The sequence below is a fragment of the Myotis davidii genome, unplaced genomic scaffold (genome assembly GCF_000327345.1).
Source record: "Myotis davidii unplaced genomic scaffold, ASM32734v1 scaffold223, whole genome shotgun sequence".
Lineage (NCBI taxonomy): Eukaryota > Metazoa > Chordata > Mammalia > Chiroptera > Vespertilionidae > Myotis > Myotis davidii.
Genome location: NW_006294609.1, coordinates 5,184,778 through 5,200,833, shown reverse-complemented (window position 1 = coordinate 5,200,833; position 16,056 = coordinate 5,184,778). Strand labels below are relative to the sequence as shown.

Here is a 16,056-nt window from a genome sequence, read left to right as displayed (position 1 = left end):
CAGCAGGGCAGCTTAGGGGACGGGTTTGGGGGTCAAGCCATTCAGCCTGACAAGTATATGCCCCTCCCTGACCTCATCTGTAGAGTGGGGACAGCGATAGGCTCCGTGTCAAAATAGAATTCCTGTGAGGATGGAGTAAGACAATGTACAGGAAGTCCCGGATCCAGGGCCTGGCCCAAAACACCCCTGGTCAAGTGGAAGCTATCACTGATTTGTGTTATGATTAATAATCCCTTCTTCCCCTGGATTATGGATCCCTCCGAGCCCTGAGTCTATAAACCCAAATGCCACACTAGCAGCCGCAGAGGCGGACACTGTTAACAGCACAGCCTCCGGGCTCCCTGCACAGCCCAGCCAATTACCTGATTCCTTGATAAAGCCGAAACTTGCCTTTGTGGTGCTGTTAACCGGGCTTATCTTGGCTTCAGCCACGGCCGGCGAGGAGGGAGAAGAGGAACGCTCAGGACGGGTTTCTGCTTTCGTGCGTGCGTGCACAGACACACGGCCCCAAACAGGGAAATGTGATTAGGCAGGTCTGCGTATTAAAACACGTCGTTTCGCTTAATGGCCTCTGGCTGCCACTTAGGCCCAGGTTGCAATGAAACGCATTCGGATTAAAATTCAGCTGGAACAGACTCACCTACAGCCCTAAGTCTCATCATGCCATGGAGACCCCAAGTTTCATCCTCATCCTTCCCTTAAGGACAAAATACAGACAGTCCCCAACTTACAATGGTTTGACTTATGATTTTTTTTTTTATTTTATGACTAGAGGCCTGGTGCACAAAATTTGTGGACAGCCTGCACCCTCTGTAATCTGGGACCCCTTGGGGGATGTCTGACTGCCAGTTTAGGCCCGATCGCTGTGGGCAGTTGGACATCCTTCTTGCAACCCGGGACTGCTGGCTCCTAACTGCTCGCCTGCCTGCTGGCCTGATCACCCCTAACTGCCTCTGCCTTGGCCCCGCCACCATGGCTTCGTACGGAAGGACGCCCAGTCTAATTAGCATATTACCCTTTTATTAGTATAAATGGTTCCAAAGCAATACAATACTAAATTATATGAGACCAATACTTTATTATCAAACAGGCTTCGTTTAGATGATTTTTGCCCAACCGGAGGCTAGTATAAGTGTCCTGAGCACATTCAATTGGGCTAGGCTAAGCTATGATGTTTGGTCAGGTGTACCAAATGCATTTTCAATGTACAATATTTCCAAATAAATCTGTGTTTATTGGGGGGAAGTAACCCCATTATTACATCAAGGAGCATCTGTATTCAGAGCAGGGAGTGGCACTTATTCCTTATTTTAAATGATAGCAGTCCCCATCCTCTCATCTGAGGAGCATTCCCATTTCACAGATAAGAAAACTGAGGCCCTGGGGTTATTAACATTCCTGAGACTCAGCTGCTGCCTTAACTCGCCCAAGATCACCAGCCAGAATGGTAGAGCCGCCAGCTTATAACCCAGCTGTGTCTCCCTCTGATACCAACACTTTTAACCACTACTTTGGATAACCACCCTCCTAACACAGCTGCCCGGTGGGTGTGGCATCACCAGGTGGCAGGTAAAGCCAGGGAGAGTCTGGCGTAAGGTAACGAACAGCTTTGTCACCATCGGAGGCATCAACAGGAGGGTGTGCCACTCTCATGGGCGACGCGTTCCCAGGCCCTGGAGGCAACCAAGCTCAATTAACACGGCCCCTTGTCGAGGGTGCGGTAAAGCGGGCAGGATAATGAAATGGCCTCTTCCTGCATTTGGGGAAACTGCTCAAGCTCAGACTCTTTCCTCTCAACCTTGCCGTGGCCTCTGATTGGTCAGAGCCCATAGAGGAGGGTCCTCTCGCCATCGGTGCTCCCGCCCGGTGCTCCCCGCTCAGTGCTCCCCACCCCGGGAAAACACATGTTCTCGCTTTATCCTCGTGACGAGGAAAAACTACAGCCTCAGGAAAGGTGCTTCTGTCTTCTCACCTCACCACACACACACACACCACACACACACTCACAACACACACACCACACACACACACACACCACACATACACACACATACACACACACACCACACACACACATACACACACACACTCACACACACCACACATACACACCATACACACACCACACACACACACACACATACACACACACTCACACACACCACACACACCACGCACACACACACCATACACACACCACACACACACTCACAACACACACACCACACACACACACACACCACACATACACACACACCACACACACACACCACACACACACCATACACACACACACACACACTCACAACACACACACACAAACACATACACACATGCACACACAAAAAACATACACACAACACACATACACATGCACACACAAAACACACAACACACATGCACACACATGCACACAGGCACAGGCACACACATAGACACAAACACACACAAACACGTACACACAGAGACATACACACATACACACACAAGCACATACACGCACGGACACAAACACATACACACGCAAAAACACACTAATACACACATGCATAAACACACATGCACACAGAGAGACACAAAAACATATGCAAACACACACATACAATCACATGCAAGCACACATACACGCACAAACACACATACCAACACACACGCACATGCACATACACACACATACATACAAACACAAATACATACAAACACAAACACACACACACCACCCTCATTGCACCCGTGGTACAAATTTCATGACAGACTCTTCCATCAGAAGCTCAGGCTTTGGAGTCACACGGACCTGGGTTCAACCCCAGCTGAGCACCAGCTCGGTGAGCCTGAGCAAATTAATGAGCAGTTCAGAGCCTCAGTTTCCCTGTCTGTAAAATGGGGCAGTAACTGCCTCTACTTCACAGCGTTGTTGAGAGGCTGGAGTGGGAAAATGGCAAGGAGAGAGTATCAAGGTCAGTGCTGGCATCGCGCCCCCCTTTCTGAGGTTACCGGGGAGCTTCTGCAGACCCCACCCCAAAATAAGCTGGGTTACAGAGTCTCTGGCCAGGAAGACACTTTCTGCCTCTTGCAGTCTGGCCTCGGCCACTTCCCTGGGGTATGGATCCTAAGAAATCCGAGACCATATCAGAAAAAAACACACACAAAAAGCTCCTCTTAGTTCCCATGAATAATAGATCTTAAAGACCTGCCTCCATCCATTGCCCTCTCCTGCCCAGGCCCCGCTGGCGCCAGGCGGGGGAAGGAACAGAAACATGAATCTCAGTGTTGGCTGGAGAGCATGAATGAACCACAAAATCCCTGCCTCTCGCCCTGTGTCCCCCTGGAAACAGCCATCGAGTGTGGACGGAGCACTCTGCAATTTGCAAAGCCCCTGGTCTTCACAATCGAGCACCTTAAACTTGAACCTGCATCAGAGACCCTGAGAGTCTCGTGAGAGCAGACCGATGGCCACTTCCCAGCTTCGGGGTCTCTGATCTGGGGGGTCTTGGACGGAGCCGAGAAGTTGCATTTCTAATAAGGTCCCTGTGGTGCTGGTGTGCAGGTCTGGGGCCGGCCCTCTGAGAGCCTCTGCTTTGTGCGCGTCTAGAGAAAGCGGAACTGGTAGACCCAGCTTCCTGGTCCACGGCTGCGTTCACTGGTCCTGCGTCAGAGCAAACAGCTCTGGGGTGCACTGTGTAATATGACCTGAAATTGGGGGACCCCCGGGGGAAGGTGAGGGCTGCGGGGCTTTTGCTCCTCTTGTTTCTCTCCTTTTAAAACGAATCGGCCGCTTAAGAGACTGTCCCTGAACATCGGCCGCTGCTGCTTCCCCACGCGGCCCGAGCCCTTGGCCTGCAATGCAGGGCTTCTTAAATATTGAATAAGCCTCCTGCTCCACCAGCAGCCGCCGGGGCTGAGGTAATGGTGATATTGACAAAGGCTTAATGTAATTAATCAGGTTAAAGCGATCAGGCCGCTGAGCTGGTTTTATAAAAGACCTTCCCCTGCTTCCCCATCCACCGACATCTCTGGCGCCTCCACGCCTTCCTTGTCCATCGCTTCGGACCTTCTAGAGGTTTGCCGATGGCACGAGCAGGGGCGTGGGGACAGAAGCTGGGAGGGATCCCAACTTCCGAGAAAGCAGGAGAACGAGCCTGCTAAACCCCAGCTGTCCACCTGGGAGCTCCCCAGCTCCCCAGCGGGGCCTCGGCCACCTGCTGGCGGCCAGGTGTTCTGTGGCTTGGAGCAGGTGTGGCTTCCCCTTGCACCCACCTGGAGTGCTCACAGCCCTGGCTACCAGGGCCCCCCAGGGAGGACCCCGAGGCCACCAAATTAACCGTCTGCCTTTTCCAGCCTGCCTGGGACTGCCATTTTTTTTAAATATATATATTTTTTATTGATTTCAGAGAGGAAGGGAGAGAGATAGAGAGATAGAAACAGCAATAGGAGAGAATCATTGATTGTCTGCCTCCTGCATGCCCCCTACTGGGGGGGGATCGAGCCCACAACCCGAGGATGTGCTCTTGGCTGGAATCGAACCTGGGACCCTTTGGTCCGCAGGCCAATGCTCTATCCACTGAGCCAAACCAGCTAGGGCCATTTTTTTGTCACTTTTTTGTTGGGTTTACACTTTGCCGTTGGCCTGGTGGACCTGCTTGACCTCCGAGCTTTGTGGCTCTGCCAGTGCCATCCCAGAAGCTAACTAAGCCTTTCTCTGGTCCCTGACTCACCGTGTGGCCTTGGGAAATGGGTTCGCCTCTCTGGGGCTCAGTCCCTTCTTCATCTGTAAATGGAGGTAGCAATTCCAACTGCAGACGGTTATTGTGAAACAACTATGACTCCAGATGTAATTTCCTTAAAAACGTAAGTCCTGCCTGGCCAGTGTGGCTCATGGTTGAGCACCCACCTATGAACCAGGAATCCTGGTCAGGGCACATGCCCAGGCTGTGGGCTCAATCCCCGGGGGGTGTGGGGGGGACATGCAGGAAGGAGGCAGCCGATCGATGATATCCTCTCGTCATTGATGTTTCTCTCTCTCCCTCTCCCTTCCTCCCTGAAATGAATGTATTTTTTAAAAATGTAAGTCCTATATAAATAATAAGCAGCTAATATGTATACAGTCCAGCATGGACTGGCCACTCCAAGCGCTTCATATACATATTAACTCACATAATCCTCACAGCAACTCTATGAGGAAGGTGCTATTATCATTCCCACCTTACAGGTGAGTAAACTGAGGGCAGGGAGGCCACGCAGCAGGCCCAAGGAGCACAGCCAGATTCACAACTGTGCTTCTGACTACTGAGCACACTGCCTCCTACTGGTCGGTGCTCGCCAGTCCTTCACCAGAACAACATTCATGCTTTAGATCACGCCAGGAGGAGCTGAACGCTAGACACCAAAGCTCTAGGTTGTTAAGCCGCATCCTCAGCTGCTCGGTCTTCACAGCAACCCTGAACCATACGCGAAGTGCTGACTGACTGTTACCCCGTTTTACAGGGCAGAGGAATGGGGCCCTGGGAGGTCCATTTCTCTGCTGTGAAAATTCAGTATTTGACTTTGGTGTCCAAGCGACCTGGGTCTGAGTCCCGGAACCTCCCTTTACTGACCCTGTGCATTTGGAGGACCGAGATCTCTCTGCTATCGGCAGCCTCAGCCTCCTGGTCTGCACAATGGGCATCTGAATAAGGCTCTTGCCCAGGTTTGGTGAGGATTCAGGGAGATCACTCATGTCAATTCCAAGTGCAGGGTCTCACCCCCATGACTGCTCTGCGACTTGGTGGACAAGCCCCTGATCCCTTCACGTCCTGTGCACAACCACAGCTCTAGGATACAACTGCCACATGGCATGGCTGGGACTTGACCCCAAATAGAGAGCTCATAGCTCAGTGGTCTTTCTAGCAAGAGCCTGGTGCGATACAGAGAGCAAGTGGGGAGCCCCCCAGGACATCAGAGACCCCCCCAGAGCATTGGAGACCACCCTGCAGGAGAGACCTGAGGCCACCCTGACAGTCTGAGTCAATCGGAAATGATAGCCCTGTGGTGCTCTCTTGGGAAAAAGGCCCCATCCCAGACCTGCTGCCATGACAACCAGAGGGAGAATTTTCCAGGGCGGGAGTCTGCTCGATCCCAGGGCCGTGGGGAGCCTCTGAGGCCTCTCTGGCCACCTGAGGACTCCCACTACCAGGCTCTGTGGCATTTCACCCTCGGAGCACGTTCAGGCCACGGGGAGGCTGTCTGCAGCCACCGGTCTCTTCCCAGAGGCCACGTCAGCATTGGAGGCGGAAACCCCGACAGAGGTGGCCGAGTGGCTGACTGTGGAACGGGACCAGGGTCTCTCCACCTAGACAACCCAGAGAGAACACTGACCCAAAGAGACAGCAGCGTGTCCCTCTCTGAAAGGCACAGGCGGCGTGTCATTGGTCTGCCCTCTGAGGGCCAGCCCTTCCTGAGTGGGTGTCCGCCTGCACTTGTCCTTGGGCACATGCCCAGGGCTGCTGCCTCCCTCGGCTCTGGTGAACAACAGGTAGGACTTTAACGATCAGAGGAAACACTCCAAAGGTCAGAAGCTTCCACCTTCCGTCCTACCCAACAGCCTGTCCCACAAGCCCCCCATCCGCAGGGCTTTGGGAGAAAGACTTGGCCAGACTCCCCAGCCCGACACGCTGGCCGCCACTTCCAGTGACTTCAGCGCCTTCGCCAAGTTCCCATATCCTGCTTTCAGCTGACAGATTCATCCAGCCATACAGGGACGGGGGGGAAGCCGACAGGTGGAGGGGACAGGGTCGGGGGCCAGGCTGTGGGGCAGAATGGACCACACAGATGCTTCTGTGCCGGCATCTCCCAGGGAGGGGGCCTCCCCACGGACTGGGAGACCTCAGCCCTCCTGCCAGCAGCGCAGAACGCCACCCCACCATCCTGCTGGCACCAGAACCTGCTTACATAATCGGTTCTCTACTGAAAGCGGCTTCCATTCACAAGTCGCTGCTTGTCACTGTGTAGGTGCATTAAAAAGAGGAAAGAAAGGAAAAAGAAAGGAGGAGGCAGCTGAATGAACTCACGCAGATTATATTGGGAGACGAGGCAATCCCCACCCCCACCCCCCACTCTCCAAATGAAGCCTTCCCAAGCCAAACATCATTACGGTGATGCTGTCGGATGAGTTTCCTCTCGTTGATTCATTGGGAAGGGGAGGGCGCAAGCCCCAGCTTCCTGAGGCCTGTTATCTTGCTCAGTAACTGCATTGCTAAGTCAGAGTCTGCCACGGCTCCATCACAATGAGATTTGGGCATGCATTATGTCATTATAACTAACGACAGCAAGACAATCGCTTCGAGGAAACGGCGGTGACATTGCACACGGCAGCCGGGTGCCTCGGCACTGCCCTGTGGTCTCCCCGCATTGCCCTGGCCCAAGTGGGGAGCCGAGTTGGGCTAAGAAGAGCCCCAAAGACCAGGCCAGCCTCCCCAGCACTGCTGCCTTGTCGCTGAGCTATCTGATAACCCGATCCTCCTCCACCCCCACCCCCACCAGACTTCTGTGAGGTTTGCAGGAAACGGGTCAACCCTGCTGGGCCCAGCCCACACTACTGTGCACACCTGAGGGATTCCGCTGCAGAGAGTAAATGGTGTCCGGGAGGCAACAGACCTGATTCTTACGCTGCTCTGCCCTTAGGGGATGCAGGGGCCGGGGAGAACCTTGGCAACAAGTCTGAGGCTCCCCAGACCAGAACTGACAGCTAACGCCTGTAAAAGCCTTTTGCATTTCACAAAACACTCCTTTATCTATGGCAGTGGGGCTTGTGAGGGCACAGGTCCCAGGGCTCTGCGCTCAGAGTGCCTGATGGCACGGGAGCAACCCAGGAATTGGCCTTGGGATCTTGGGCGCTTCTGGAGCTCTGCATCCCCGATAGAACGTATACCCAGCAGCCTTCTCCCTTCTCTGCCTTCTGCCCTCTGTTTTACCTGCAAGATTAGTGCGTGCGAACTCCACTCCCCACTGCAAAACAACTCTCTCCTCGCTTTTGGGAAAGTCCTGTAGGACTCCCCCTCGTTAAGGTAAATGACTACTAAGGTCGGCCGGCTGCATCGTCCCACCTCAAAGCTCCTGCCCCTTTTTCCAAGAACAAGCCTTGAGACAAAGAATGAAACTTTAATGATGGGATTTTGGATGTCAGTGAGCAGAGTGTTTTAGGGTGACTAAGTACCACCCCCCAAAAGATCACCTGTTATAAGTAGCCCCTTACTTTAAGTCCCATTGTGTCTTTGTCACCATTTTATGCCCAGTGCCCACCATGGTGCCATGTACACTGTAAGTACTCAATGAATGCACGACGCATGAGGAAGTGTTGATGAATGTCTGGGCAGGAAGAGAGCGAGACCTGTGGGCTGCCTGTATGTAGCAGATCGGAGGTGAAAGCCAAGTCCTCCCAACTTCACCCATGACTCCCCATAATCAGCAAACACTAAGCGCCTGCTGCATGCATGTCTCTGGCTGGACCACAGGCCAAGGTACCTCCCCAGATTGGCCTGTCAATCAATTGAGGTTTCTTTCATTCATTCATTTATGCATCCATTCATTCTTTCATGCATGCATGCCTGAGAGTCACTGCGGAGCTCTGTGCTAACTCTGACACCAAAAGCGGAGGTGGCACAGCTCTGGCCTTTAAGGATCCCGCCGTGTAGCACCCGAGGAGCCTGTGCAGGAGCACCGTGGAGGGAGGGGGGCAAAGGTCGGGTCTTCTCGGAAAAACTCACAGACGCCGAGCCGGGGATTTGGGATGACTCAGCAAAAAGCCTCCAGGGCTTGGAGGAACGAGACTCGGGAGAGTCCAAAGCTTTCTCCTCCTGGCCCTCTTCCTGCGGCACCTGCTCACCACCATCACAGCAGCCCTGGTCCTCAGGGCCTCCCACCCTTTAAGGAAATGACGTGGTTATGCCCATTTCATGGATGAAGAAACTGAGGACCTGGGACCTCCATCAACTGCACGAAAAACACAGGGAACAAGTGGGGTGGGAAGTCTCCTGTCTCCAAGCCACGTCCTCTCTCTCCTGGGTCACAAGGCTGCGTGTCTGGCAGGAAGGAGTCACCTCCCTCTCCCTCACCCAGATGCTGTTTGGGTCAGGGGTAACTTCACTGGTACCGTCACCAACACCATCCCCATTAGTGACATGTGTTGGACACTTATTCCTTGCCAGGTCCTTTGCGAGCATTAACTCTTAAAATTCTCATAATTCCTTTATTATTCCCGCTTTATAGGTAGAAAAGTTGAGACCCAGAGAGGTGAATGGAGACAACTAGAAAGTGCCAGAACCAGGATCTACACCAAGAGTTCTATTTCCAGAGCCCATACCCTTAGCCACCACGCAGGACGACCTTAATATGCCCGAGGACACTGCATCTCAGAGAGGTTGGGGGTCTTGCCTGAAGTCCCACAGCCAGGCAGCACTGGAGTCAGGATTCAAACTCAGGACTGGCTGCTCCCAGAGCCCCACGCTGCAGCCCTCAGAGGCTCCGGTGGCAGATGGGGAGCAAGAGGAAGAGGAGGCTGGGGTGCCTCCTTCACCTCCCAGCACATGGAGGACCTCCATCCCGGGGCAGCTGAATAATTTAAGCTCCTCGGCTCCAGCCCAGCCTGGGTCCCGGGGCTATTTTTATCCCAGGTTGCAGCCACAGTGCTTAACAGAAATAAACTGCGCCGCTGGCTTCTCGTCTTCACGCCGGCTGCCGACTTGTCTGCATTTATGACCAGCTCCCCGCTCGAAGGGAGCAGAAGACAGGTCCATGTGTCATGGTGGTTTTTAGGAGAAAGTTACAAACTCTCTGTGACCCATGTAGATGGAGAGAGATGGGGAGGGGGTGGATAAAGAGTAAATACCACATGCTACAAAGAAACCCCCAGAGCGGCCGCCCTGACCGGCCAGGATGGGCGGGAGCAGGAGGGAAGGGGAGCAGCAGAGCCAGCTGCGGAGGCTGACGCTCCAGGCCGCCCTGTGAAACTGCAGAAACCCTGGCCGCTGCCTCTCTCCTGCGAGTGAGAAAGGGGGTACCCGCATTTGTCTCCTGCTCAGCTTCCCTGTGACCTATGTGGGCTGGCCAGGTGCTCCCGTCCTTCCTCCACATCCCAGGCTGGGGGGCAGACAGGCAGCAGCCGGAGCCAGCAGTGAGGGGATGATGCCTTGTCTTCCTGATGGTAGATGCGTGTGCCGCGGTGCCATGATGTACTGTGTGGTCTTTCCCTCTCTGGGCACCCCCCTAAAGGGGTTGGGCTAGATCAGAGGTTCTGAGCTTGAGGTGCTCAGATGGGCATTAGGAAGGGCCCACAAACCCCCTGCTGTCGTGCATTTGAGTGAATATGCATCTTTTCAGCATGGGGGGGGTCCTCAATGGGGTCCTTGCTGTCGCCCTGGGATTAGTCTATAGGGCCTTCACGTGCTGCAAATCTGTGCGTCTCTGCATCTGCCTACGCCATACATAGCGCAGAGCCCTCTCCACCTGAGCCCGGGACTCCGGGACCCCACCAATGTGCTTGCAAGAGACCCCCATCCCACCCCAGTTTACCCCAAACAGGGACCCTCAACACACGTGATAAATTCCCAGAGACTGTACTAACCCTTCCTAGAAGCAGGTGCACACACACGTACTTAGCACACAGCCACTAACCTCCGAGCCAGAGGGGCCCGGGGGTCACCAAGGCCAACTACTATATTGCACAGGCGGAGACACTGAGGCCCGGGAAGGGGAGGCAGAGCCAGGGCCAGAACCCAGGCCTCCCACCCCAAGTGCAAGGCTCATTCTGGAACTCCGGTCTCTGTCTTCCTGGCGCACCACAATGCACCATTTCAAATGTGCTGGGGGAGGAGGCAAGGCGGCCGCTTGGATCGTAGCCACCCCCAGGGAAGCGCAGCTGGGAGGCAGCACAGAGATGCTTCGAAAGCACCCAGTCCTGGCCACCTCAGCCGGGCTGGCATGTACCGCAGGGCTGACCCAGGCGTTAAAACACTAACACACTCCCATGCCAGGCGGTGATGTTACACTGAGGCCCCTGTGGCCCCCTTGTTCCTCCCCCAGTCCACTCTGAACCCTCAAAGGTTAACACTCGGCACTGCAGGGGACCCCTGAGGTCCCCCACTCCAGGGCCCAGTCCTAGCCCGGTCTGGCCAGTCAATGCCCAAGTTCAATATCACCCCATGGCCAGATATGTGGCTCCTAATTTGAGCCTCTCATTCCTCATTTATAGCTGAGGCTTCCCAGGGAGGAAACTAAGGCAACTTTGTCCTCAAGGTCATCCCCCAAAGGAAGCCGAGGATTTGAGGACCACATCTTGGGCACTAACCACAGAGAACCCGCCCCCTCTGCCCCACACGTCCTGCCTGAGCAGGCACGTGCCCTGGGATTCGGCGTCCCTGCATGGCCCGGGTCAGGGCGGGGGGGAGAAGGTGACTGGGTGGGCTCTGCCTGCACCCCAGGCTTGCCAGTCTCTGGGAGGTGAGGCTGACTCCCTCCCACCTCCAAGAACAAGAGCTCAAGGAGGAAATCCTTGGGGATGCGGAAGACTGGAGCAACCCTGAGACAACAGCAGCGATGCTAAAAATAAGGGCCTCCGTTCCCAGAAAGGTGGATGCCATCGAAGCGGGAAGCCAGGAGAAACCCCCTTTTGATAAGTCACAGATTAGCAGCAAAGGCATTTTAAAATGAAATGTGAGTTTCTGGATTCACCCGCTAAGGACCTCCGCTTGCCACTCACTACAGGTTGGCGCAGGCGTAGCCCATCAGGGCGTCAGATCGAGCAATGACAGCAGGCTAGGCTCTGCCCGGGAACAGATCTGAAACTGGAGCTTGCAGCCCTTCTCCGGCATCAGCACCAACCCTGTCCCCTGCTTTCCCCACTCTGAGACGGGCTCAAGGATGGAGTCCCCCAGGCTGGTGTCAGGACGCACCCCCCCACCCCCCATACCCTCACTTACAGGTTCCACCACCTGTGAAAATAAAACAGTGTCGGCTCAGCAGGCAGCTGGCTGCTCCCCTCTGGCCGGTCCGACCACTCGTTCCAAGCAAAATGTGGCCCTTTCCTGGCTCCCACATCTCTTATCTCAGAAAGCTCAGGACAGCCAAGCTTACCCAAACCACACAATTGAATTACTCAGCTTATCCCTAGAAGAGAGCACAACCTGAGCCTGTCCTGCGCAAGCCTACCTGGTGTGCCGAGGTGACCCTAGGCACGGGCTAGCCTTCCAGCCCCAGGTGGCCCTCTCCCATCCAGGGCCAAGATGCCCACCCACTAGATTAGAACACCCAGAGACCCTCCGTGCCAGGCTGGCCGGCCCCCCGAAGGGTTAATTCACTCAGAGAACTGCTGGCTACTTTCAACAGCCTCTGCTGCAGGCGAGAGCAAACTGAGCAGAAGCCACAATTCTGATCGCAATGCCTAAAAATGAACATATCTTACCCCTCCCTGGGCACTGAGCCGAAATCTAATTTGGCTTTGGGGTGCCGCCTGGGCGATCCAACAAACACCGCAGAATGTGGGCAAATAAACGTGGTCGTTCCTCAACACCCCTCCCCTCCCACCTCCCCTCCACCCCACCAGCTCATGCACGCACCTCGTGCAACTGGGATTCCAATACCCCCAGCCCCTTTGCACAACTGAGGAGAATGTCACTTACCACAACACCCGCGGATTGCAGGGGGAACGGCTGAGCCAAATTCTTGCCAACTCCTCCCTTCCCTGCGGGGTGGGAAGACGTTCACTCCCGGCGACTTGGTTTGAAAGCTCAGCGGAGGTGCCTGGAAGAAAATTGTCCATTTGACTCTCTTACTCTTCCCAAAATAAAATCAAAGTGCCCCCCGCGCACACACACATGCACACATGCACACACACACATGCACACGCACCAACTATCCCTAAATCATGCAGGACCCAGACGAAAAGAAATACCACCGGCAGGCGAGGAGAAAAGTCAGCCCGTTGGTGGGCAAGGCAGACTGTGGCTCCCTCAGACTGTCCTCCACATGGATGAAGGGTTTTGCTCTGTAAGTCAGGCTCGCTCGCTCTCGCTCTCTCTCTCTCTCTCTCTCTCTGTCTCTGTCTCTGTCTCTGTCTCTTCCTCTCGTCTTCTGAGTAGGCAACTCAGGGCTGCTGGCAGCCGAGGAATCGGTTGCTTCCCCGGTGCGGTGCCGAAATCAGCGGTGCTGCCTCCTCCACTGCTGCAAAGCCCTCTGCTGAGCAAGGGAGGGGGCAGCAGCTTCCCGGCGCAGGGGAGCCGAGCCTGCCTCCCACCGTGATTTATGTGCGAGGTGCCTGGAGAAAGAGAGGTGGGAGGCGGGGAGGAGAGGCTGGGCGCATCAGAGATCCCAGCTGGTCAGAGCGGCAGTCAGGAGATTGGCGATCAGCACCACGGACAGCGCTAAGACGTGGAGGAGGAGGAGGGGATGGGCGGGAAGCGAACCCTGAGGCAGCGAAGTTAAGTTATTGGATGGTTAGCGCAGAGAAGGGGGGGTCCTGGGGAAGGAGGGAGACGGGACTGCTCGCCATCGCACAGTGAAGTCACTGACAGCCTACCTACCTACCGCACACTCTCGCTCTAATAGTGTCACTCTCGGAGCAAAGGAGCTGTAACTCTGCAGCCCCTTTCCCACACATGCCCCCAGACTTTCCTTCACGGCTCGTTCTCTGCCTGGAGGAGAGTTTGACAGCCCAGCGTGGGAGCCTTCAAGTGGTTTTTCTCGAAAGAAATCAGCCCAGCTGACCTGTCCTCCCCCACATCGTTGCAGATTTCGGACCTGGACCTCGGGAGCCTCGGGAATTTGGAATAGGAAAGGCAAACCTTAGGAAAGGGCGATGTTTAAGGGACAGGGTGGCTTAGTTGAATGAGCATTGAACCCAGCAGTTTCTGGGACCCAGGTCCAGCCCCCACACAACCTTGTAAAAGTCATTGAATGTCTCCAAGTCCCATCTATAAAACGAGATTGCGACTACTCGGTTTCCCCAAAGATAGGAAGCAAGAGGTTTAAGAGCAACAAGAAGGACCCACGAGATGTGAGCTGCTATGATCCCACGATCCACAGCCCGTCCCACGGCTCAGATGTTTTGACAGAGGGAGAGAGGGATTGACAGCCAGCCAGGATGGTAGGTGCCAGGCCCCCCTGTCCCTGGGCGCCCCGTGGTTTGAGCAGGATGACAGTGGGAGGTGACGGGGGGTCTAAATCGGACGACTGAGCCTTCGCCAAAGACCCGGCCCCAGAAGATGCAGACTGACCTTCTGAAGTGACACCACTAAATGGACAAGAAAATGCAACCATTAAAAGGACAGATACACAAAGAGAAATTGATTCCCGTGGATCCCAGCGTTGCAGAGCTCAAGGGTCCTGCTCCTGCCGACTATGGACAAAGGACAGGAAATCTCAAACAGACCGACGTCGGTGTAGACCTTCTCTGCCAAGTGAAGGAGAAGCCTCTTTATTGGGGACCCTCCTCCAAAGGGTGCAACTCAGGTGCCCCAGGGCGAGCTGCCACACTTGCCACTTAATTCTCCCCTTGTAAAGCGGAACTTCAGATGTCAGAATCTCAGAGACCTTTTAGAGCTACACTTCACAGATGCTCACAATCATGATGCTTATGCTGGTGGTGGTGATGATGGTGGTGGCCTTTATGGTGATTATGATGGTGATTTTGATGGTGGTGAAGGCAGCTGTCATTTATTGAGAACCAACTATGCACCAGCCATTCTGCTAGAATCTTTACCTGTATCATCTCCTTGAGCCCTCACCATGACCCTGTGAGGATACTATTCTTATCCCCATTTTACAGATGAGGAAACTGAGACTCAAGAAGTCTCTTGCATAAGGTTACATAGTAAGTGGCAGGCACAGGATTCAAACCCAAGATTGTATGATTCCAAAGCCCATGTTTCAGAAGGTCAGAGTCAAGTTCAAGTGCATTCTACAATTTTTTTGGCAGGATCTCACTGCATCTTTCCTGAGAAGGCCCTATGACACAAGTTCAACCCCCTCACTTTACACATGGAGAAACTGAGGGCCAGAGAGGGGCAGTGACTTACCCACAGCCAAAGAGCTAGGATGTAGAGTAGAGTTGAACCCGGAGCCCAGCCTTTCTGATGCCAGGACCTCTGTCTTAGTGCCAAGAACAGTGCCAGGTACAGAGTAGCTCCCTCAATAAACACCTGAAAGGTGATTCAAGAAGCCCAGAGAGGGACTAAAGTCACACAGGCTGCTGGTGGCGGATTCAGAACCCAAGTAGGTCCCAAGCCTTTCGGCTCCCAGTCCCAAGGAATATCTACTCTAGTTCACAGCTTCCCTGGGCATTAGACACGTGTTCTCAGGGGGCCTGTCAATACAGCTACCACCTGCTAAATGCCAGGACATCTACCACGTACTGGGCGCTGGTCTAGGCACTCTAGAGTTTCTGCCGCCAGTCTTCACAGCCCCATGAGGCAGGTGCTATTATGGTCCCATTTTCATACAAGAAGACTGAGGCTCAGACAGGTGCAGGGAAGCCCCACAGCTCACACCACCAGGAGGTGGCAGAGGCAGGGATGCGAATCTTGGGTCTGACTCCAAAGCCTGTTTTTGCCACCCTGCTAGTTTTTCTCAAACAGGGCCCCCTAGAGGTCCCCATGGGAGTGAAAAAGAGGCTCAAGTTGCTGCCCCCCCCCACACACCCACCCTAGTTTCCACTAGAGCAGTAGTGCTTTTAACCGTTTTGCATACTGGGCATCTGCCCAAGTCTTCATTGAAACAAGGCTTTGCAGCAAAATTTTTTAAAAGATAATATGGTTGAAACTAGAACCCTGCATCTTCCCTGGTATCACGCCATCTAGGAACTAGCCCTGTCTTCTCGGGGAATTTTGCCCCCATCCTCCCTGGTCACCATCTCCAAACACCCCTCTTCTGCCCCAAGAGCCCCTCATCCCAAGAGCCAGCTGCTGCTGTAACCTCTAACAGCGCTGCAGCCGGGAGCCGCCCCGACTCCAGACACCTCAAGACTGAGCGGGCCTTGCTCTGAGCCTCCCGAAGCCGGAGCCTGCAAAGAGGGGCCTCAGGGCCCTGGAT

General features: G+C 54.4%; 1 protein-coding gene across 1 annotated transcript in view; it reads right to left on the bottom strand.

Annotated features, from left to right (window-relative positions):
• Positions 1 to 13,414, bottom strand: part of RPH3A (rabphilin 3A) — an 82,906-nt gene extending 69,492 nt beyond the window's left edge. Inside the window, exons 1-2 of the mRNA XM_006768935.2 lie at positions 12,923 to 13,414; positions 12,651 to 12,771 (exon numbers count right to left, since the gene is read on the bottom strand). The gene's annotated coding sequence lies outside the window, so the exon portion shown is untranslated. The remainder of the gene's footprint in view (positions 1 to 12,650; positions 12,772 to 12,922) is intronic.
• Between the last annotated feature and the right edge of the window lie 2,642 nt (positions 13,415 to 16,056).